This window comes from Meriones unguiculatus, chromosome 21, assembly GCF_030254825.1.
Source record: "Meriones unguiculatus strain TT.TT164.6M chromosome 21, Bangor_MerUng_6.1, whole genome shotgun sequence".
NCBI classification, from domain to species: Eukaryota; Metazoa; Chordata; class Mammalia; order Rodentia; family Muridae; genus Meriones; species Meriones unguiculatus.
In genome coordinates, this window is record NC_083368.1 from 38,432,931 (window position 1) to 38,455,049 (window position 22,119).

At 41.6% G+C, this 22,119-nt stretch overlaps 1 protein-coding gene across 3 annotated transcripts in view; it reads left to right on the top strand.

Moving 5' to 3' along the window:
- Umad1 (UBAP1-MVB12-associated (UMA) domain containing 1) overlaps positions 1-22,119 on the top strand; it is a 197,885-nt gene that overhangs the window by 167,629 nt on the left and 8,137 nt on the right. The gene's annotated exons all lie outside the window — the stretch shown is intronic.

Genomic DNA, 22,119 nt, shown 5'->3' on the forward strand with positions numbered 1-22,119 from the left:
AATGTGAGCTGAAGAAGTATGACACCAATAAACGTGCCACACTCGATAGAGAAACGCCCATGAATCTTAGGCAACTGAGGAAAGCTGGGAGCAGGAGAGGGGTCCTCCCTAGGAAAGAACACATCAGTCAGTTGTCCAGTACCAAATAGTCAGCCCTTAGAACATACGTGCAAGTAACATTATATGGACTAAATAGGTTATATTTAGAAATATGTATCCATATACATGTATGCATGCAGTAACAACTAGTTTTTTTAAGGCCATGAATTTTAAGGAGAGTTGGAAGGGCTATATGAATGGGCTTGGAGAGAAATGTTGTAATTAAATTATAATCTCAAAAATTGACAATTATTCCTGATGTGATCTAATAGACTAAGATCAGAAGGAAGGAGAGGAGGACCTCCCCTATCAGTGGACTTGGGGAGGGGCATGCGTGAAGAAGGGGGAGGAAGGATGGGACCGGCAGGGGAGGAGGGAGAACCTTATGGGAGGATACAAAGTGAATAAACTGTAATTAATAAAAATAAATAAATTTAATTATAAAAAATTGACAAATATATAAATAAATTAAAACAAAGCTAGAACATATGCAAGAAAGAGTTGAAGCATTGGAGGCAGACAGTCAAGAATGACTCTTGTTTAAGCTGAAGGACTTTGAATCTGTTCCTGGTTTCTTATATCCTCTGTTCTTTTGCTTGTTAATTTTTTTATACCTTGCAGACTTATGTTGAGTAGTAAGAGGTAATTGCTAAATGCCCAGTAACCTAATGTTGATATGTCATTGATTCTGTTTAAGGGATTGTTCTCATTATTTACACACACACACACACACACATTATTCTAACATGATATGAAATACATATTATATGAACTAATTTTGACTAAAACTAAAATGATCTACTGTTGTAAACGGGATTAATATTTACTATTGATTTATCTTCTGGTAATGCTGCTGTTAGTCCTAAGCAGCTGTATAACCAAATCACCACACAGACACTGGGTTTATTTAGTTAACCTAGAACACAATGCTGGGCAATAGCTACTCCAAGCCCTCAAAGTTTCCTAACATTTAGATTTCCCACATTATACTTGCTTTTAGTAATATGTTAGGTCTGGTTCATGTTCCACGTCCTCCAAGATCTCTTCTCTAGCTCTCCAAGCTCTCCTCCTGCCCTTTCTCCTCCCACTCATTTCCTGCCCTCTAGCTCCTCCCACTCATTTCCTGTCCTCTGGCTCCTCCCAGCTCAACATTGTGTCTAGTTGCTTTATTTGGAAGTTTACACCAAGTTGAGACAGGATGCTTAGGATTGAAACCAGAGAGTTGGAGGGGAGAAATCAGCATTTGAATGAACAAGGGTAAGGTGTACACATTTTGAAAGAGCATTAGAGCAACAATCTACCCACATTGATTTTTAGACCCTCTCCCCTCAGTAACGTTAGCAGTCTCTTCCATCTGCTAAAACTCCATAGCAAACACTTACTGTCAAAGAGCATGATCTTCTCCTTGTGCTTTAAATCACTATAAGTGTAGAATATGTGACTCCACTGAATCTTGGTTTTAAACCCTGTTGGGAGTTGTTCTGATGCTGGCCCTTAAGATCTGGTTACTTCTTGGATATAACTATCCTTGTGGTGTAAACCTGCCTAAGACACACCTGATTGGTTGATTAAATGGCCTATTCCTGGGCAGGGCAGAGTGGGGTAGGCATGCCTAAGGTTCCCAGGCTTTGGAGGACAGGAGAATCACGAGAGACAGATGGACAGGAAGAGAGGAGACAGGAGGACGCCATGATTAGGTTAGGTGAAGAAGGAACCATGTGAACTCAGAGGAAGGACTCCAATAATGGCATTAAAAGGCCCAGATGAAGAATACAAGCAAGTATATTGGGGTTATGGATGGAAGGTAGACCAGATGAGGATGTTTAAGGTGGGTGGCATTGGATGGGGGCTGGGAGGTGGATGGTGAGGTTATTGAGACCAGCGTAGGTGAGATGTCTGCCCAGCCCAAGGCAAATAAGGCAATTATAAAATCTAACAGGTGTCTTACTATTTGTGATAGTGGGTTAAAAAACACTGCTGCAATAATCATAGGGCTAATAATAAACATTATGTAGCCCAACACTCAACAAAATCCTAATATATTTAGGAAGCGACATATTTTTCCAACTTTTTTTAATGATATTTGCACTCTTTTCTTTAAAAGTAGAGATGTAATCCCAGCCAATTTTTTACTTAGTTAATTATATCATTAGCTTGACTTTTCAAATTGTGCGGGTAGATGTTAACAAAAAAACACAATTCTTACTAACAATTCTAGGAACCTTACAGTAGGTTATTTTTAGGTAAAAATCATTGATACCAACTTTTTATCCTCCCTCAAATAAAATAACTGAAAACATTATAAAGAAATTTCTGTGTTTTTCCAGGAATATTATTTTTTTATAATCCTAATGGATAGGTGAGGCATATCAGAGAAATAATCCCATTCCCACTGTAGAATAGTGCCTCATCAGTCTTGTCCTTTGCCTCCTGAGAACAGCTGTTCAGCAAGTAAATGCCTCTGTGGGTTTCTCACACAAAATGTTACTTTCAGAGATTAATGTGCCACTGTATCACTCATGTCTTGATCAACAGCCACATGCAATGTACTCGTATTGGATAGGAAGCTGAAGGCTGTCATATCTTTCCATGCCACTGAGAACTTTGGGTTCTTGGGTGTTATCTTTTGAGCATTTGTGACACATTACTGAGGGCATGACCCAACTATTCCTGAGAAATCTAAGACTCCAAAAATAGGACTGACTCCATTTGGCTTTGAAGATGGAATATTCTTATGTTTCAAGAAAAGTTACTCATGCCATATGGCTTGGGGGATGATATGTGTGAGCAGGAAGAAAGAAAGAGATGTATTGATTGATACATAGAAACTCTGCTACGTCAGCATAGCAGAATGTTAATCTTTTAAATGTAAATACCTTTTTCTTTAAAGCAAGGGGATGGGGAACCTCTCTCTGACAAGGACTCTCTTGTATGCTTTTCGATCACTTCCCCCTGGCAGGGCCGCCTGGCCAGGCCACTGTGGTAGAGGATGTGCTCAGACTTGATGTGCTGGGATGGATAGGTGGGTTGGGGGGGCTTCCTTTTCTGGGGGGGCATACAGGGAAGAGGGAAGGAAGGGTGGGGGACTGGGAGGAGAGGAGGAAGGAGGCTATGACTGAATAAAGTGAATAAAAAATAAATTTTTAAAAAACAAAGAAAAAGTTACAAAGTAGAGAGTTCTTCACAAGTTGACATTTGTCACAATTAAGGAACCTACAATACAGTATTGAACTCAATGTTCCAACTGTTGAGATCGCATAGCTGTCTTCTGGTATCTCTCCTGCCATGCTTTCAAGTACAATTTATCATCCACTCATTCTCTCTTTATGCTCCTCAGCAGTTTCAGATAGTTTTGTCAGGGTGTGTACATTGACAGTTTTGAGAACTACTGGTCAGGTCTAATGGATGATTGGTGGTGGTTTGAATAAGAATGGCTGCCATAGGCTCATATGTTTGAACCCTTAGGGAGTGGTACTATTTGAAAGGATTAGGACCTTGGCCTGGCTGGATAAGTGTAGCCTTGCTGAAAAAAGTATGTTGCTAGGGTTGGGCTTTGAAGTTTGCAAAGCCTAAACCAGGCCCTGAGACTGTTTTCTTCCTCTGCCTGCGAATCCTGAGAGTGAACTCTGAACTTCTCCAGCAAAATGTCTGTCTGCGTGCCTTCATGCTCCCTGCTATGACCTTAATGGACTAAACCTCTGAAGCTGTGATTAAACCCCAAATAAATGTTTGGTTTTTTTGTTGTTGTTGTTTTGTTTTTGTTTTTGTTTTTTTATGCTAGTTGCTGGGGTCATGGCACCTTTTCACAGCAATAGAACACTGATTCATATGGCGGGGTATAGTGGCACATGCCACTTTACTGCCAGTACTCAGGAGGAATAAGCAGGAAAACCTGTGTGAATACCAGGCCAGCCAAGGCTGCATAGAGAGACCCTGTCTCAAAAAAACAAAGCAAAGATGGTAAGTGTGAAATCACATTCCAATGAGGCCACATCATATCAAGAGTAGATGTTCTAAACATGACCTTCCAATATTAATGTTGACCACCTGGCCAACATCATTGTCAGGTTTCTCTGTCACACTCCTCCAACTTCATTTTCTCCAAACTTTGTATGTACTCTGCTCTTTGGAATAAAAGTCACAAAGCACAGCCCATACTCAAGGAACAAGGAATTAAACTCCCATCTTCTTGAGGGGGGAGGCATACTACATAATTATGTGGACTTCTGAGCATTGGAGAATTATCTGTTCACCCCAATTTACTTTTCTTACCAATTACTTACATTAGTTTAGATTCATGAATATTCTGTCTTCTGTCCAAGAATAAATTAGTGGTGGCCAAGGGACATATGTACATTTTCACAGAAGTTAATAAGATTTGAAACATTTTACATGAGTACCATCTGATGTTGGATATCGTGTTCTATTTTATAGACCTTCAGATTCATCTTCCTGTAAATATCAAGTATATATGTCTCCTTAGCTTGCCATGACTTTAACTGTATGTACAGTCACAAGTCACATGAGGACATTTTGGTCAATAACAGGCTACACATATGGTGATGGTTTCGTAGGATTATAATAGAGCTGAAAAAATTCCTATTGCATAGCATTCCTGCTGTGCCTCTTCTATACTTAGATAGGTACAGATAATGCAGCTGCAGTTGTTACACAGTATGCAGTAGAGTAGCATGCAGTTCAGGTTTGTAGCCTCGATGTGCAGCACACTCTACCATCTAGTTTTCTCTAAGTCTAGTTTTCTCTGTGAGGTCAAACAATGATGAGGTCAAAACACATCCCGTCCCACAGCTGTATAGAAGACCTCCCGCAAGTGTTACATCATATATGGTGCCCTGTGTCCCACCTGTTGCCTAAGATGGTCCCATCATGAAGACAGTGGCATTCTAAAGGAAGTGCTGTGGACGTGAGATGACACAATGATCATTTTCTTCTCTAAGGAACCAACTGAGAAATCTCAGGACACATGGGCTCTTCTCTCTGAAACATGCTATTTAGTTTTAGTAATAGTAAAAGCAGAAGTGTGGCCCCTTAATTTTAAGCTTACATCTCATTTTCTACCTGTAAGGGGTGGTTTTAAGGAGCAGGGAAAGGAAGTTCTATCTCCTCTTAGACAAGAGATGGCAAAGAAACTCTGCTTCCAATGTTGAAAACTTGAAGTGCTACAACAACATTGATCTCATCCAATTTTAGTTATTCCGTCCTTGAAAGAACCATGAAGGTAGTTCTTTGTCAAAAATTTGCTAGCCCCAATTTTTACCCTTAGAAAGGAAACAAATTCCTTCCAGTCAAACCTAAAACAAAGGATAATTGCACCCAGAACATCCATCCGCAGCTAACTCTGAACTGGCCACAGACTTGGCACTCACCTCCCATGCAGAAAGGAACCATTCAGATGCCAGTCAAGGAGACTAACCTCAGCTTAGCACTGCTGCTGTGGAAGGACTCGGGAATGGGCAGCAATCCTAAAGGATTAAGTAAGGAGAGGGAGGGACCATGATGTGACTTTCATTGTCTCTGTGTGGTTTTCCTTCCTGTCTTTTCAGAGGATGCATGCCATATTTTGTTTTGTTTGTTTGTTTTAAATTAATGTTTTCCCATATAATAGCCAAGAATATTTAGGAAGCTGGCAATGAGTGACTTTGTTTAAGAACAATGGCCAACCAGAGCTGAGCTCTTCCCCTACAGGGTGTATGGACTGCACATGGCCATAGGCCTTCTCAGGATAAGAGGGAAGCAAGTTTGGCTGCCGACACGCAAAGAGCAGTTGTTCTGAAAGAAAGCCTGAATATTTATTCTCCTCCCATAGTCTCCCCTCGTCACTGGTTTGGACTGTGAGGAGATTTCCTGTTTATCTATACACATTTGAACCTGGAACAGACCTTGGACATCTATCTCACACCATACCGGCTGTAGATGTCAATTGACACAGCTTAAAACAAGAAGACTACGCTACCACCACCACCCCCTGCCCTGCTCCTGCAGAAGCATGGCTCAGATCTGTGAGGAAAACCTCCATGTTTCTACCTCAAGGATGCATTTCAGTTTCCCAATTGTAAAGACATATATAGGCAGCAGTAGGGAAAGTACAGAGAAGGGCAGTCCTAAGACCTATAAAGAACCAGTATGCTGTGGGTTTAAGAAGCAGGTGTCTCTGCTTTCATAAGCAAACTATGCCTTTGTTGGCTCCTCTACATTCTGAAATTGGGACTGACTATACCAGGGGAGGAAGATATCTTCACCTTTCATCTTCCTGGTGAGTTTCTTCTAAGAAGAAAAACTTGAACCATTCAGCTCACTGTCTTTCCTCCGTTAAGACCAGTGTTTCACAGACACTTGTCTGAAATTCTTGAACTTAAGAGTCTGAGGCAGGGGGATTGCCAGTTTGAAGCCAGTTTGGACTACAAAGCAAAACACGCATAAAAATAATAATAGTAGTTAGTAGTGAATAAAATCAGTGTGCTTTACAAATTTGTGTTTTCTCCATATAATCTCATAGGTAGAATAATTTTTGACAGACTTTATTACTGTAAAAAAAAATAGGTATGTGCTTACTCCTGTAGCACAGACACCAAGACAACACATAGACTTAGTAAACTTTTACAGCCCAACCGTCAGTCCATCCCAGGATCTGTGGTTCTCTTGTTGATGTTCTCCTAGATTCATACTTAGCACATAACACATCCTCCTTTGTTGGAAGAATAAGTGCAACAAAGAAAGAAATCATTGGGTTATTTATAAATGGGATTTTTTTAAAGCAATGTACTACTTACTTTAATCATGGCTGCAACCAAATGCCTGACAGAAATAGCATGACAGAAATAGCATATGGGAGGAAAGATTTATTGGAGCTCACAGTTTAAGGGCCCACAGTCTGTCAGGTGAAGAAAGTATGGAGAAGGGAGCCGCTTGCTCTGTGAAGGGAATATGAGGCAGTGTTACATCATGTTGGCAGCCGGGTAGCAGACAGTGAGGGCCAGAACCTGCCAAGCTAGGACCTAAGCAATGTCCAACCTGCTCTATTCTGTCAGCGAAGTCTTGTGGCTAAAAGATCTCTCAACCTCCCAAAGCAGGGCCACCAGCTGGGAACAAGTATTCAGAGGAGCCTGCAAGGGACAGCTCAGGTTCAAACCATAACACAAAGAAGTAGAATTTCAAAACTTGCAGTTTTCTGGCCTGGATAAAAGCTGTGTTCATGCAGCTAAGAATAGCAGTTAGTTGTCCAAGCCTCTAAAAAGGGTGTTTTGGGTTCGTCTGAGGGAGTCTTCATGTTTTTCAGGTTGTGTTTTCCTCTGCCCATAATGACTGTGTGTCCTAATGAGTGAGAGCTGATTCTAGACAATACAGTGTGTCTTGGTGCTGTGGATTAACTTGTGTGAGACTTTTATCTTGCTTCTCAGTCTCCCCGCATGTGTTCTTGGTTGTTTGTTATATTGTCTCGTCCCAGAATTTATTAATCCTACCTGACCCGCCTGATTGTCTCTCTCTCGTGCTTTTCTTCAACATGCTAGCCCAGGTTGAACCATGCTCTCCATGCTCATTTTCTCTCCTGTGCACTCCTCTGGGTGATTCTTCACCCACAGATTTTGGGTTTTGTGCTTCATAAGTCTAAATGGGTCCTTACACATGCACTTCTGTGCTTGACATGATTACCTCACACCTAGAGTGTGCTCTGTAAGTCTGTTAAACAGGTGAACTATAGAGATGTTTCCTGAGACTGATCCTCCAACCAAGGACCATTCACGGAGATAACCTAGAACCCCTGCACAGATGTAGCCCATGGTGGCTCAATGTCCAAGTGAGTTCCCTAGTAAGGGGAACAGAAACTGTCTCACATGAACTCAGTGGCTAGCTCTTTGACCACCCCCACCCCTCAGTGGGGGTGCAACCTTACCAGGCCACAGAGGAAGACAATGCAGCCACTCCTGATGAGACTTGATAGACTAGGATTAGATGGAAGGGGAGGAGGACTTTCCCTATCTGTGGACTAGGGGAGGGGCATGGGTGGAGAAGAGAGAGGGAGGGAGGGTAGAATTGGGAGGGGACTAGGAAGGGGGTTACAGGTGGGATACAAACTGAATAAACTGTAATTAATAAGAAAAAATTTAAAAAAAACAGTTGAACTAGTCAGTCACTGTGAAGATCCTCAGGATTTGTTAGAAGCTGTAAGCAGCCTCTAAAGTCTCTATGAAAAGGTAATCCTTTCATAATGGTCTCAGATTTATTTCATATTCTCCATAGCATCCCAAACTTCCCTTTTGTTGATTAGCTGTATCAGCAATGATACAGTAAAAATACACTGTGTTTATCCAACCTTTCAGATGGCATTTTAAATTTTAAATGTATGAATTACTATAAATCTGTGCGTTTTGTTAGTTTTCTCTAATATCTACCTGTAAGTTTCCTTCAGCTCTCTTGTGTATCAGCGCTGATTGTTTTAACTCATGGATTGGGTAGATTCAAATATACCATAAAATGGAGTGCCTGATGTTTGGGGCCTGTGACAGTCCAGTTTGTTTGCTGGAGGAGGGGGGAAGGCTTGTAACCCAACCCTTACTAAAGGAACTGGACCTAGTGTCTATGCAGCTGCCCCACAGGTTTGGAGGATACTTTCAAAGGGAAACAATTATGTGACAAAGGAAGACTCATTTTCTCATTTTTGATGCTGTCAGAGCAGACTTTGAAATACACTTTGGTCCATTCGTTTGACACATAGTCTACTGAATGAATCCAACCTTTTAATCTCTATATTGAATGATCACGACCTTGTACTACACCAGTAAACTGATGTCTAACCATCGTGGTCGTCGCATTAGCTCCTTGTACCTCTAAGGTACACATTGTCAGGGGGCCTCCCTTTCCCTAGACGTAAGGGTACAAACAGACAATAGCAGCCAGTCTTTTAAAAGCTCCAATTAGTCCATAAAAGGAAATAGGGTGTAGGGGAACCCTGCTACACTTAGTTAACAAAACTGTTTTCTATAATCTAGATAGCAAAGTCACAATCACTTTTTAGCATCAATAACTCATAAAAAAAATCTTTTATTAGAAATGATTTTCACAAGCTGTCTCCAGCCCTGAACTTTAAAGTGGTGTCTTCATCTTTATTGCATCCTGTCCTTGATTAAAATACTGTATTAAATGAATATCAGGGTCAGCCGTTTCCTAAATGAAAGGCTGTCGGCTGAAACTCTCTTCCCATCTTGAGTTTATCACCTGGAGTCACTTTAAGTGCCTCGGGTTCTGCGCTTGCCAGTGTTCCGCTGACAGAGGGTAGCTATGGAAACAAAACTGTACTTAGGCAAAGCAGTTGCGCTTGGGGTAAGTTACTTTGGTTCAAGCTTTTTCAGGGTTTGTGACCTAGACAGGTGTGTGTGTGTGTGTGTGTGCATGTGTGTGTGTGTGTGTGTCTTTTTCATGTGTGGTGATAAAGGTCTAGCTGCAGTGTATCCTGTCACCACCTGCGGTGGGAGACCTCAAGGTCTGTTTCTGTTCGTTGACATATGCCACATCCTCCAGCCTGGAGTGTGCTTTGTTGAGCTTGTTCAAGTACAAAGGACCAGAAAGGTAGCCTGCACTTGACAAAGCGAAAGTACAGAAGACAGTGTCTCCATCCTGAGGGCCTCTCATTTCAGAATGAGAAACTGCAGCTAGCACTAATGACATCAGCTTGCCCACCAAAGACAGGCGTGAGCACGTGGTGCTGGCTAGTGTGATGACAAAAGAGCATGAGGGAAGGCTTGGAGAACTTTGCTTAGGCTGTGCCTTGTTTATTTGCTTGCTTGCCTGCTTGCTTGCTTGCTTGCTTGCTTGCTTGCTTGCTTGCTTGCTTTTTTGAGGAGGAAACAAATCTACCTTGCCTAGGGGGGTGGCTTGAAATGCAACAGGACATGAAGCGAATAACGAGGTGTTCAGAGGAAGACCTCATTGAGCACCTTCGGGGTCTATAAATGACATGTTCTTTTGGTACGAGCAAGTATGACCTGTCTGTTAACCTGTCTCCATTGGGGCCCCACTCATAACTCTGATGTTGCCAGAGACAAGTGGCACCAGTGTCTGCACAGCATCCTGAGTACGCCTCTCCTTTTTGGTGGCATGCCACCCCCTCGCCCACGGCATCTCTGTTCTGCTGTGCACATCAGATGTGCTCCAGAGATTCGCCTACTGTATCAGAAGCCCATGGCATCCTGATATTCTCAGTTTCTACTACTTGTTTTCTGATGACGTTGCAGAAGAAAACTCAACTCTAAATAAATTATAAGATTTGTAGGGGAAAGCTGGTAATTATAACGCACACTGTGTACGGCATACTTCGTACAGCAGGTGCTCAATGACTGCCTGACATCAGTTTATAGATCTCAGGTGACTTCTATTAGCGTGAATGAAAAGTCTTCAGAGTAACAGGTTTTCTCCTGATAGTAGTAAGGGCCGTCACCTTTCTCCCACTTCTTTCTACTCCCTGTTTAAATGTGTTTGGGGGTAGGGGGTTGTGATGTGATACCTCGCTCACATGAGATCCTTCTGGGTCTTCAGTGCCTGACTAGAACTGTTGAAACATACAGCTCGGTGGACTGACAAGTTCCAGATTTGGGGTCTCTGCTGTGAAACAATCATTGTTGGACTATCCAGACTGTATCATCTAAGCTAATAAACTCACTTTTTATCTCTCTCTCTCTCTATCTATCTATCTATCTATCTATCATTATCTATCTATGTATGTATCTATTGTCTATCATTATCTATCTATCTACCTCCCTACCTATCATCTATCATTATCCATCTATCTATCTATCTATCTATCTATCTATCTATCTATCTATCATCTTTCTTCATTATCTGGGTTCTGTTACACAATAGAACCTAGACTAATACAGTTATTATGGCATCCTATGAATGTCCCATAATCAGTGTTAACTTAGTTCAGTTATCTGTGGCTCTTGGAAGCTACAAGACTATGTTCAAAGGCACATGCTGACCAGAGAATGGCTAGGAGAAGATGCTTTGAAACCACAGGAAACCTAACGCTGTTCCCAAATTGGAGGTGAATCTTTGTCACTGAAGTCATTTGGCTGATAGCATTTTTGATTGTCACAACCAGAAGGGAGTGTGGTGACAACTGGCACACAGTAGGTACAGTCCAGGGATGCTGCTGCCCATATGCAGTGGGTATAGGAGAGCGCATGAAGACAAAGACTTACCTAGTTCAAAATGCCAACTCTCAGGTTGAGCACTCCGAGCTAACCTCTGTTTTTGGAGACTTTTCCATTTATGCTCATTCTAAGCATAATTGGTTGTAATTTATTCTTTGAGAATTTCATATACATATGCACAGACCCATGGAGAAGACAGCTCTAACCAAAGCCATAATACCTTGATTCCTCATTGTATTGAACACATAACTCCTTAACATTCTAGACATTCCAGTTTAGAATTAGATTAATACCGGGGCCTTGTCTTGTTATTTTTTAAAAAATTGTAGCAAAAATATAAGTAACATAAAACCTACTATTTAACAACTTTAAATGTACAGTTTAATATAATTGTATAATCATATTTACAGTGTTTTTGGGCACCCAACTAACCTCCCACAGTCCTCTTTTCTTTGCTCCAACTTCCAGCCCTGGTCATTTCTAATCTACTCACTAGCTCTCTGAATTTTCTTACCTATTTCATAGAAATGGAACATTATTTGTCCTTTGGTCCTCAGCTTATTTTACTTATTTTTCCTTATGTCCTAAGACTTCTCCATGTTATAGCACAAATGAGAACTTTGTCCTTTTGTAGTTATCAATATCCCATTCTGGGATTATACCAAATACTGTATATTCATTTGCTGGCTGGTAAAGATGAATTTCTTTGACCTTCTGGATCACGAGAGCTTTGGGAGAAGTTCTATCAGGGGAGTGTTGCTACTTGTTTACCCTTGACTGTAAAATACTAATTAATAAAGCAACGGTTTTCTTTAACCCTACTAGTTCCAAAATAACTGACACAGAAGGACTATGATTTATTATTAAGCTGTAGGCACTGTGCTGGGAAGATTCTGAGTGATTCTAATCCTAATACCCTTGAAACCCACATTAAAGCCAATTGCTTGCCAATCTGCTGACTCCTGGATGGCTTCTGCTCCATCAGTCTGTCCTTATGGCCGCATGCTCACCGTTCAGCCCACCCCATGGTGACTCCCTTCCTGCTTCATCTTCCTCTCCTCCTGCTACATCCTCTGCTACTACTCTCCTGCTGCCTCATAGTCTCCCAACCCCAAGCCCAGGAACCTAGACTCCACCTACCTCTCTTCTGCTCAGCCACAGTCTTCAGGCTCTTTATTAGCCAATCAGGGATAACTGGGGAACATCACATGGGTACAGGAGATGGTTCAACATTCATAACAATGCCTGTGGCTGGGCAGTGACATGATCTCAGGGGACTATAATCAGCATCTTGAAAACAGTGAAAGGAGACCCTCCTCCAACACTCCCAACACTTGACCTAAGGATAGTCCTCCTCTATTGGCGAATGTCAGCCCCTTTGATGAAATGTGCAGCTTTGGAAGGAATGCGTGTGGAATGATGAGGGAAGAAGGGGGAACTACGTAGTCAGCCAGATCAGCCACTGTAACTCTGTGGTCAGTGGGGTGATGGATATTGCCCTCAAATTGACCACATGCCCATTCTCCCTTTGGCAAGAACAAGTTTTCTTGTCTTCAATGATAGCAACCTCCTTTTCTAGAATCCCTCCCGAAGGACTTGCCTGTGTCTGTTTTACAGTTAACTTTTGCACACTAAAATAATGATTGAAAGTACGATGTGGTAAACACGTAAACCAGTGACCGCTTTTTGCCATCAAGCATTGTGTTCTGCATCTTAGCTGCACATGCTATGGCTCGCATCATGGTGGAGTTATCGTCACTAGCACTGCCATCAGCAAGTATGCACAGCCCTTCAGTGGCACTGGGCAGCAGGAAACTTTCAGCTCCCTTAGAGAAGGGCCACTGTGACAAATGCGTGTTGTTGTTGACCGAAACGTTATATAGTGCAAGGCTCTTGTTTAAATGAAAACTTTGGGGGTGGGGTGGTAAAGAAAGCCAAGATGCACTTCTGTAGCTTAAGGAGCCCAAAGGAGCCAGAAATGTTTCAAACAAAGAAAAGAAATGTTTTGTTTTGTTTTGTTTTTCTTAAAATGAGATGACGTGAGCATTATAGAATTTGAGCAGTGAGTTACTTTTGCATCTGGTTTTGTGGTTTTCACTGGATGCTTCCCTTTGGCTATTCATCTCAGCCCATTTACTTTCATTCTCTTCACAACTGAAGTGCATTGTTGTCATCTGGGAATGTGTCTTCAATAGGAGACCTACCCCTTTTCATATAAAAGAGGAGCGCCCTCTAAGTTTTCCTTTAGGAAACAAATATGACTAGAAAGACAGCATTCAAATCCTTTTCCTTATCAATAGTTATAGAGTAGAAAGCATTCTAAGAAAAATAACTATAAGATTGTTAGTATTCTATTTTATTAATTCACTGAGAATTTTGTAATGCACACAATGTGTCTTGATCAAATTCACTCTCCACTCCTCCCCTTAACTCCTTCAAAACCATAAGAATTGTTGGTCCAGATTCAGTTCCTTGTCTTTGGACAAATCGTGTAATCTTGTGGGGACTAAAGTTTCTAATCTTTAAAATGGAGATAATATTCACTTTATAGTAATGATAATTAAAGAAGATATTATATCCAACTATTTAACAGAGAGCAGAGCAATAAGAGAGTGCATGGCAGCTACTGGCACTCATGTCTGAAAATACTATTTAGCACAGCAACTTTGTTCTCATTTCAAGCCATCAGTATATGAATGGATGGCCCACATCTATGTGATTTGAAAGGTCACTCTTCAGTCAGAGGTTTCCCTGGAAGACTAGGCTAGAATTCACTGGGCCTGTCCTGAACCAAGCCATGGTTCTTGTCAAGCACCAGATGCTTATAGTCTCTCTAGAAGAGAGCCAGACTGGACCTGTCCCTGATACCTCTTCTCAGAGCTCCTATTGCCCACCACTTACAGCAAATCCCTTAAAACCTGTTCGTCAACTAGGAATAGCACTTCCTCAAGATCCAGCCATACCACTCCTAGGCATATACCCAAAAGAGGCTCAAGTACACAAAAAGGACATTTGCTCAACCATGTTTGTAGCAGCTTTATTTGTAATAGCCAGAAGCTAGAAACAGCCCAGATGCCCCTCAACTGAAGAATGGATGCAGAAATTGTGGTACATCTATACAATGGAATACTACTCAGCAATGAAAAACAAGGAAATCATGAAATTTGCAGGTAAATGGTGGGACCTGGAAAGGATCATCCTGAGTAAGTTGTCCCAGAAGCAAAAAGACACACACGGTATATGCTCACTCATATAGACATGCAACGTAGGACGGACCCACCAGAATCTGTGCATCTAGAGAGGCCGAGCAGGAGAGAGGACCCTGGCTAGAGTTTTCGATCCCCATCCTGAGGGGTGGGGAGGATGGACATCAGAAGAAGAAAATAGGAAACAACCTAGAAACCTGCTACAGAGGCCCTCTGAAAGCCAGAAGAAGAAATCAGGAAACAAACTAGGAACATACCACAGAGGGCCTCTGAAAGCCTCTGCCCTGCAGACTATCAAAGCAGATGCTGAGCCTGATGGCCAACTCTCGGGCAGAGTGAATGGAATTTTGTGTAGGAAGTGGGAAATAGTGGGAGCTGGAGAGGACGGGGTCTCCACAAGGAGAGCAACAGAACAAGAAAATTTGAACACAGGGAACTTCCCAGAGACTCATACTCCAACCAAGGACTATTTATGGAGATGACCTGGAACCCCTGAGCAGATGTAGCCCATGGCAGGTCGGTGTCCAGGTGGGTTACCTAGTAATGGGAAGAGGGACTGCCTCTGACATAATCTGATTGGCCTGCTCTTTGATCACCTCCCCCTGAGTGGGGGGGCAGCCCTACCAGGCCACAGAAGAGGATGCAGCCACTTTTGATGAGAACTGATAGACTAAGATCAGAAAGGAGAGAAGAACCTCCCCTATCAGTGGACTTGGGGAGGGGCATGCATGCCGAAATGGGAGGAAGGGTGGGATTGGGAGGGAAGGAGGGAGAGGCTTATGGGGGGATACAAAATTAATAAAGTGTAATTAATAAAAAAAATTTTAAAAAAAGTCACTGGAAAAAAAAAACCTGTTTGTCAGAATCTTCCTTGGGAAGATGATTCTTGTCCCTCTTACCTTGTGGGGTTATTTGAAGAGATCAAAGCTATCCATTATTTAATACCTATTTTACATAACACAAACCACAATAGAGTCCCTAACAACACAGCAATATACTTGTTGCTCTCCTCAGTAGTACAACCAAATACCTCATACAAGCAATGGCGCAAGGAAGGAAGAGTTTGTTCTGGCCCCTAGTTCAGGGTACAGTTTATCATGTCAGCAGAGGCATGACTGCAAGACCTGGAGGCAGCTCGTCAAACCCTGCATATTCAGCCACAAAGCAGAGAAGCACACGGCTGGTCAGCTCACTTTCTCTTTCTCTTATTTGGTCCAGAACTCCAGCCCATGGGGGTGGTGCCAGCCATTTTTATGCTCAGTCTTCCCGACTCATTTAACCCAATCTAGAAACTCACTCAAAGCCATGCCCAGCGGTTTGTCTTCTAAGTCATTCTAGAGGCCATCAATTTGAGTATATTAACCATCTCAGTGAGAAGCTGGACATTTTATCAACTGACCATGGTACCCTCTTGTTTGGAATTCTTTGTTTGGCTCAATATACATTGCAAATGGGCGGGGCGGGGGGAGTCCACCATTTTTTGTCATTTTCCAAAGTACATCAATTTAAAATGTTACTTAAGTGTTACACTGGTTGATGTCCTTCAGAGAGTACATGCTCATTGCTTCTGGGTGTCTCAAGTGGCTAGTTTGAAATGAGAATTGGCTACACTCCGGGGCACATAATCCTCTTGTCTATTGGTTTTACATAAATTATTCAGACACAATTTGGTTACTATTGTGGACTGGACAGAAGTAGAAACTAGATCATTTTTGAGACTGAATATTGTATCTAATCTTATCTTGAGAATGGCTTTACTGTTTAGTTAAGATTTCTCTGAGGCACTGAGGCTGTAGTTGGGTGTGGGGAAAGAGAATATATAATTCTTTCTATAGGCTGTTTCTGACATATTTTCCTCTTCTTAAAACACATGCGAGTTATTAATGTTAAGAAGGTACAGGACAGTTCTCCTTAGCTTTATTTTCTATTTCTGGCTTAAATGGCTCACAAAATACAGTTGTCGCTTCCTTAGTGATGGCTGTGGTTTAAAAATCACTACAACAATTTGCTAGAAAGAAACACGTTCTAGACTGGGTACTGCTGATAATTCAAGCACATAAAGAATCATGAGACCATTTTACACAATGTTCAAAGCTAAGCATGGGATTTTTGTCCCCTCAGCTGTTGTACCAAATCCCACCCTCACTCAGATGTGACCCAGAAACAAGTGTTTGACTTGAAGCTATTGCAGCTGCTGATTATTCGACGTGGATATCTCAATGCTCTTTACCCGTCTTCTCAGAAACATCATATATTCACGCAGATATAAATCTTCTCAAACAGTTCTCTTCCCATCAACTAAATTCATTTGCGCCTGCCCTCCTTACCTTCAGTAGTATTGATTTTATCATATGTCAGCTTTGTTTAACTGTAGGAATGGAATTGTCTGAATATAAAGTTAAAAGCTCTAAAGTTGTGAAATGCCAGGCTAAAGCTCTCCTGCCAACAATAAATCCCCCTTACAGCCTTCTCTGCACACCACATGGATTTAATAGCCCAGCTAGCCTCTCTGCACACCACATTGCTCATTTCATAGCTCGACTAGCCACCCTCCATCCTTTACAGGAAACTGTTAATTATGGTTTCCTGGGGTTTGCGTGGTTGTGTTCAAGTATTTCTTGCACTTTGAAATATCTGGTTCATTTTGTTCTTTAAACTTCATCTCTTCATTCTAAGGCACGGTGAGGCCTGAGATGATGTAATTGAGGAAAAATGGTCCCAAACAAAAAATGTTCTAGGACTTAATTTGCTTAGATTCAGGGTTCAAACTCACTGTCTACATTATCTGTCCTTTTGGGGACGAGGGTAGGTAGTAAACTAGAAATATGAAATCATTATCCACGGTGTATAGGAGCCCAACTGGCCTAGAATTCAGTGTATAGAAAAGCTGGTCTAGAGCATCTAAGGATCCTTCTGCCTCCGTCTCTCAAGTGCTGGGATTACACACATGTACCACCACACCCAGTTACGGTGCATTTTATCACCAGAGGGATTTAATGACTTGTTGCTGGTTTTCAACACACCTTGCAAAGGCATGATAAACTTCTCTTTGTAATCCTTCCTCAGGGACAGCAAATTCCCCACAAGGTTGTCCTATGTGTGCTGAGGAAGCTGACCTTGCTGGTTTCTCAGTTTGGAGGGTCCTTTCCCAGGCTGCCTCATGTGCAAAGCCAGCTGAGAGGAACTTGGACAGCCATGCTCAGAACTGGAAGTCCCGATAGAATAGCTGGGCAGGGAACATTGGGAGGCCAAAGCTGTGGTTGATTTCATGCTCATCTGGCTTGCCTCTTAGACTCTAGCCTCAGCCCAGAGATGCTCTGGCAGGAGTGGGAGGCAGCTGGACAGATCAAGAAAGGCCTTTTGTCCCTGCCATTCTATAGCAGGCCTTATTTGGAGTAATAGATGCAAATGGACAGGCTTGACGTCCATCTAATGCAAAATGGGTTTAATATCCCAAGGCGTTGCCTCCAGTTAGAAAGCTTTATGTAATTGGAAGATTTTTAGGAGTGTGTAGAACTTTTGGGTTTGTTGTTGTTGTTTGTCTGTTTTTAGAAGCTTTAAAAAGAAGTTCATGCTTCCTCCCCCAAATAAACCACTTAACTTTCCTTTTCATACATACTAAATACCTCTTTCCCTACTCTTTTCTTTCTTCTTTAAATAAAGATTATCACTAAGAATGTTAACAAGGAAGTGTCTGGGAGATAGCTAAGCCTTGAAGCAAGAGGATTTTGATCCACAGAACCCGAGTTTTAGAAGCCGGATGTGGTGGTATGCACTTATAATCTCAGCTCTTGGCAGGGCTCTGGGGCTTGCTGCTCTGTCTGCCTTGCTTATTCAGAAAGCCCCAGGCCAGCAAGAGGCCTGTTTCAAAAACAAGGTAGACAGCTTCTGAGGCACGACACCCAAGACTGACCTTTGTACACACACAGACATGCACAGACACATATCCACACAAGCATACAAACCACACACAAAAAGAACTAAAAAGAAAAGCATAGGAGACAATGACTCTTCCTATCTGTTTTTATGCGCTCTTGGATATAACCATGTGATGTTTTCCTTCGTTCTAGGAAGAGTGTTTCTAGGGTGGTGTGGTGTGGAAAACTTCAGCTTTAGAAAGAGCATCCAACCTAATCTAAAGGGGAAATGAATGTTTCACTTTGAGGGTGTTCACCAGTACAGACACCAAAATAATGTATATCTGAGTCTCGAGAGAAATGACATCTGTCACCTGAAGCTTCCCCTTGGCTCCACGTGTAGAAACCTGTCTCTTGGTCTCGACTTCAGATGCCTTAGGAGACCATGTCCCAAAGCAATTAGAAATTCTTCTAAGTTGGAAGCATTGTGGAGTCACTCGAATTTGTCCACTTTCCCCAAAGAGTGAAGTTAGCAGTGCTATTGAAACAACAGCGGTAGTGCAGACGGTCTGAAATGCAGATGTTTCTATTGATGGGGGGAGTGGAGGGGAGCCTGCAGCCCTCAAGGTCAGCAGCTGTGGGCAGGTACAGAGACAAGCCCCTGGGGTTGGGTTTTGGAAATTCAGGGATCATGTAGGAATAGTAAAATAGATTGGTAATTCCAATCTTCAACTTCATAGTAGATTTGAAAGTAGGCATAATTTAAATTACTCATTTTCTATGATGTCTCACATTATAATGTGGACACTTAAAATTTAAAAGAAAAAAAATAAACTAATATCCTAAACAAGCCCTGAACAATCACTTTCTGAAAAATTGGAAGATGGCTTGAAAAATACTATTATACGGACCTGACTGTTAGAACTGCCTTCACTGGTGCCCTCCTGTCTCCTAGCTTTTAAGGGATGACATGGGCTCTGCTACTCCATACTTCACCCTTAGCCCTGACTGCTGACAGTTATCAATAGGGATGGAGAGATGGCTCAGTGGGGGCTTAGAACTTGCTACAACCCAGACCTGAGTTTGACTCCCCAGAACCCCTGTGGAGACGGGTGCTGTAGCACATCTGTAAAGCTAGTGCTTTGGTGGAGACATGGGAGGTGGAGACAGGAGGCTCTTTGGAAGCTCACAGGCTTCCAAGAACACAACACACAGCTTGTTGTTCACAATCCCTGTGAACAACAAAGAGGCCTTAGCTCAAACAAGATGCGAGTTGAGGACCAACACCCAAAATTTTTCTTTGTCCACACATGTACTGTAGCACACTTGGATTCACACATGAGTATGTACATAAACATACAAACATACACGATACAAAACTTCACAGGTAAATTCACTGCTCCTGGTAAGAGCACATGCAGCTCATGGCGTAAAAGACCTTAGCGATACCGATGTTTTAAAGTTTACTCAAAAAGTCTCCAGGCACAACTGTATTCAAACTCTGGCTTCATCTGGCAGAAACAGTCAATGTTTGCTTTTGAGAAGTAGAGCCTCAAACCGGGCATTTCTGGAGAAACAGCTAATGTTTATTAGGTGGGTAGGTATCAAAAGCTGAGTGGGTGACAAAAGTCAAAGCAAAAAGAAAAAACAAGTGTGTTATCTTTTCCATTTCATACATTAACATGGAAATAAGTATACCAAAATAAGTATACCAATAAGACACCAAAATGTCCTTGAACATCTATCTTGCTTTAAAAACTATTTTTGAAATTTTCAAAAAGAGATATTTATGGCCAAGTTGTTGTAAAAGAACTTTTGCAAACTTTGATCTCCAAAAGAAAACTCTGTGTGTGAGTGTGTGTGTGTATGTGTGTGTAAGATGAAGTTTAAGTTTTATCAATTTAATTTTAACACTTTATCTACTGGTCCTAAGAAATCTTACTTGCTTTCTTACCAGGACATTCATGTAAGTTATAATTTTCCTCCTAAGTTCACTCAATGGAAAGATAATAAAATTGAAACTATAAAAATGTAGAGACTTGATCCTTTAGGTCATGACAGCATGCTAGGTGCTGATGTTAGAGCATGTGTTTTATCTGTGGAGCTCCAGAGATTAAGCATTGAACTCCTGCTTCCTAAAGCAATGGCAGACAAGACCCTGTTTGTTGAAAACTAATTAGAGATTAAATCCAGAATAAACCATCTTAATTGGATCCTAGACTTCCCGGAGGTGGGTAAATCATCTCAAAGGCCAGTCATCTGCCTAAACTAAAGAAGGAAGTAGGAACAGCTAGGGTCAGTGTTAGACTTTGGAGGCTTGAACAGGTGAGTGGGCTGAGCAAAGGGCAAAAGAGAGAAGCTGTGTCATTACACCGCAGAGATGCCAAAAGGAGTACTCTGAATTGCAATGTGGAGACTGACCCCAGACTCAGCAGCAAGAAAAGGGAACTGACACTGACATTTGGCATAAAGCCAAGATCCTCAGAGAGAGCTCCCATAGCCCCAGGTTGATGGTCTTCCTGGCAACTAGCATAAATTCCCCATAGAAAACCACTTGCACGCTAGCTTGCTATATTCCACACACGTAATTAGGCAAATGATAGGTCACAATAAAGGCCAATAAGCACATGAGAAAGTAAGCCATCTGTATTAGCACACTCACAGCTAGAAGAGCTGCTTCTGAAATACTTGGAGAAATGTTTAAAAGCAAGATAGAGAGCAAGCGACAGAAGACTATCAGGAGTGACCAAGCAATCACATGTAGTAGACTGCCCTAAGAGCAAATGTGTAAGTAACAGCGAATCTGTGAAACATAGCTGTGAAGAGAGAAAGCAATAACCTGGAGAGTAATAACAAATTTGCCAAAATATAATTTCGTTTTTTAAAAAAATAGTATCTAGAAAACATTAGAATAGTTTAAAATATTGAGGAGAAAATGAGAAGTTCTGACCTATGTCTGATAACACAGGGAATAAAGCTCATCAGAAAGTGAGGATAGCCAAACTTCTCCCCCAAATGCTTAAGTTATGAATCTATTTTTCAGAGTATAGAATGTCCAAGAATTGTAAATAAAAGAACAGTATCTAGGTATTAAATATAAGGTCTAGAGAAAAACAGAAGCAGTTTTTAAAACAGAAAGAAGATCACACACAAGGAAATAATCACTTCATAGGCTGCAAACTGCTCAGTAGTGAGAACATAGAATGGAAGGCAACAAGATTCTGTAAGTCTGAGAGCGGATAGCTACAGCCTGTCAAGCATGAAAGCAAAGAAAGGCATCTTCAGTTAGACACCAGATGAGTTCATCAAAGCACTTCCACAAGCGTGGCACAGGGGTGGTTTCTTCTGATGGCAATTAAAGGAGAAAAAAAAAGTCAACTGTTTGGAAAGAATTTTTTTCTTTAAAGTATAGATTAAGAAATCATAGTATCTTTAAATGATTAAAATGGGAGTTGGTAGTACAGTCTTTAATTCCAACACTTGGGAGGCAGAGACAGGCGGAATCTGACTTCAAGGCCAGCACAGTCTACAGAGAAAGAGTTCCAAGAAAGCCAGGGCTGTTACACAAAAGAACCCTGTCTCAAAAACATATATATGATAAAAGATGTAGCATGATATACTAGTTTCCTTTTTGTTGATGAGATAAAATATTCTGAAAATTAAAGTATTTATTTTAGCACTCAGTTCAAGGTTATAGATCACTATTTTGGAGAAGTAAAGGCAGCAGATTGGAGCAGCTTGTTACAGCACGGTCAAGAGCAGAGAGAAATGGAGGCTTAGCATGGTAAA